Source organism: Fopius arisanus, unplaced genomic scaffold, assembly GCF_000806365.1.
Source record: "Fopius arisanus strain USDA-PBARC FA_bdor unplaced genomic scaffold, ASM80636v1 scaffold00035, whole genome shotgun sequence".
Classification (NCBI taxonomy): Eukaryota; Metazoa; Arthropoda; class Insecta; order Hymenoptera; family Braconidae; genus Fopius; species Fopius arisanus.
Genome location: NW_011887774.1, coordinates 643,077 through 645,899, shown reverse-complemented (window position 1 = coordinate 645,899; position 2,823 = coordinate 643,077). Strand labels below are relative to the sequence as shown.

At 34.9% G+C, this 2,823-nt stretch overlaps 1 non-coding gene across 1 annotated transcript; it reads left to right on the top strand.

The window, feature by feature from the left end:
• Nucleotides 1-715: 715 nt before the first annotated feature.
• TRNAQ-CUG (transfer RNA glutamine (anticodon CUG)) lies at nt 716-787 on the top strand. Its single transcript has one exon. It is a non-coding gene; the product is annotated as a tRNA-Gln (tRNA).
• Nucleotides 788-2,823: the final 2,036 nt, after the last annotated feature.

Below are 2,823 nucleotides of genomic sequence, written 5' to 3'. Positions count from 1 at the left end.
GCAAAGTGTCATTTTTGCGACGTCACAAGAATTAGATAGTATTTGGATTGTATGGGATGAGAGCAGGGAATACTGTCAATAGAAATTTTGTCAGAAACTTTGGCTGGAAAATTAGGGATAGTCAATCTGAAAAAAATTTGAGAAAAAATTTTGTAGTTTGCATAGAAAATCAGGCGTCAAAAACTGCAATCGAACATTGTAAGACTTATACAGATCAATTAGAAATTGAATATGATATGATTTCAAAGCCACAGATATCGATGAAAATCGATTATGGTCACTAGTAGATACTATTATAGTGACTATTTTATAAAAATACAAGCCCCCAGCCAGTGGACGTTTAATTTTGTTGTTTTAAATACGAAAACACCTGACAACATTCAGTTCAATTTACGTTTTTATCTCCAGCACTTCGGTTGGTTAGAGGATCTCCCCCAAAAGCACATAATCTAATCTGCATTGTATTCGAAATTGTGTGATTTATCTCCTGTGAATGGATTCTCTTGTAACCCAGGCTTAAATTGACAATCAACCCCACAGCTATATCCAATGGGGGTATACATCCAGTCTATGTAATTCCGTATTACAGGTGTTTGTAATTGAAATTCGCGAGGCGTGTAACGAGTCTGCCACTATCCATCGATGCCACTGTTGGAGACTTTGGTGGTTGTCACGAGCCTTCCGGCTCTGTATTGACAGGGTGAATTAACGCATAGGTTCCATGGTGTAATGGTTAGCACTCTGGACTCTGAATCCAGTGATCCGAGTTCAAATCTCGGTGGGACCTTCCTTTTTTTTCAAAGTCGGGGATTAATAGGAGATATTGATGATCCGAGTCAGTGCTGTTATCTGGAGACATAGGATCCACGCATTCGCATGGTTCAATATACACCTGACGGTTTCTCCATAAGCCCTCTCATTTTCATGAAAGTTTCAGAATATTATGAAAACAAACGAGCTTATTACTGGTGGCGGTACAGGTCATGGTACTGTACTTTACTCTATGTGTTATTCGTGTTTTTATAGTAATTTCAGTCGTACCCCCATATCAATAAATCTATGTCCGAAGTGTATCAGATATATTTAATATTTACTTTATCTCCTCATGTATGAGCCCGATAAAAGAAGTTGTACATGTCATTATATATGGAGAAATATACATACTATATGTAAAAATCGCGGTGTTATTATTGGTGATTGGTAATCGGCATTGATATACTTACCAATATAGATACAATTTTGACTCCTTTCGAAACCTTGATAGTGATACATCATATTTGACAAAAAAAAAGAATACTGATTTTAAACAAATCACGTTGTTTTGACCGATGAACCCAAAGAATTCGATCGTTATTTTGTAACTCTAAAAAATTTCTCTGACAACCTATGTTACACTTTTGAAAATTTGTTATTTCAAATCACCTCATCATGATGATCACTTCCATAATGAGTGATTATGTATAGGTGTACGGGACTACTGCTTTCCTTTTCTGATCTAGGAGTATAAATTTTTGAAGAAAATTGATAAATTTAAATTATTACGTCTAATAAATTCACAATCCACGGGATTATGTTAAATACCGTTCGGCATTATCGAGAGTTCTCAAAGTCAAGAGAGTTGACGTACAGTCAAGGTATTCAGCAAATTTTGTGTAAGGATCCTTTTCCTTCTGCCACAGATATCTACCCTGAATTCGTCTATTAATCTGATAAGTCCATATAACATGAACCATTATTATTGCCTAAGACTGTTTGGTGCCAATTTTTAAGTTGATACACGGAGAGAAAAATACAGGAAAAATTACGTGACTATAATATAATATAATGATTTTTTCCGTTTATTTGTTGATTCTAAAAAAAGGTGACCTCTGGTTGATTAATGGGTGCATGCAGGGAAGGTACCCAAGTTTTGTATTTTTGTACTTGTATTTGGATTGCGAACCGTTCTATCTACAAAAAAAATTTTCACTTCACCTTCACTTTTGCTCACTCACTGCGGTCGTCTTGTTCAACTTGTTGTCACTTCCTTCCTAGACTAGCTCTGGGTCGAGTTCAGGGGGGATTCGCACACGCGAGTGGTTCATCAGAAAGTAATTCTTCCCTACACTGAGAAAAAAATTTTCTTTAACTAATAATCTTCACTAATCACAAGAAAATATATTTGGCATTAGTAAGTCTTATGGGAGTATTTACACAGTGGTTGCCAGATTTACTGGTGGTTAATAAATAATATTTGCTAACGAACATTTTTTCCTCTGTGTAGGGAAAAAAAATTGATTCGATCGAATTCATCTTCTCAAATACGGAGGCAATAAGTCCGCAAAAATGACTGGGAGATCTGGCAAAACGGTCTAGCGAATTGTAAACGTTGATTTTTTTGTTTTTAATAATTCGTAGCAATGTGTTTCAGATTGGAAAATATCAAGGGTATCGGCCAGGAATTTTATATACAAAAATAACGTATAGTAATCCTAACTAGTCGCCTATGGTTCAGAAGGTTTCAGAAAGTCCCTGACTATCACTCATATTATAACGCGCAATGGTGAATTGTGAATTAAAAATCGAAAAATAAAAATATTTGTAAACTCTTCAATAGAGGGGTATACATATTTTATTAGATCTAAATAGATGACAACAAGTTGAACATTTAGAAAATAAATAGAATAATTAAATTTGGCTACTTTTTTTTTAGGTATAGGAAAAAAGTTTTGTATAAAAACTAGAATATCTCCGAAACTAATGGTCCGATTCCGGTAAGTTTCAATTCCATCCATTATTCGCGATATCGTTCTTCTGCGAGCGAACACTAAGAAATCCAATGAT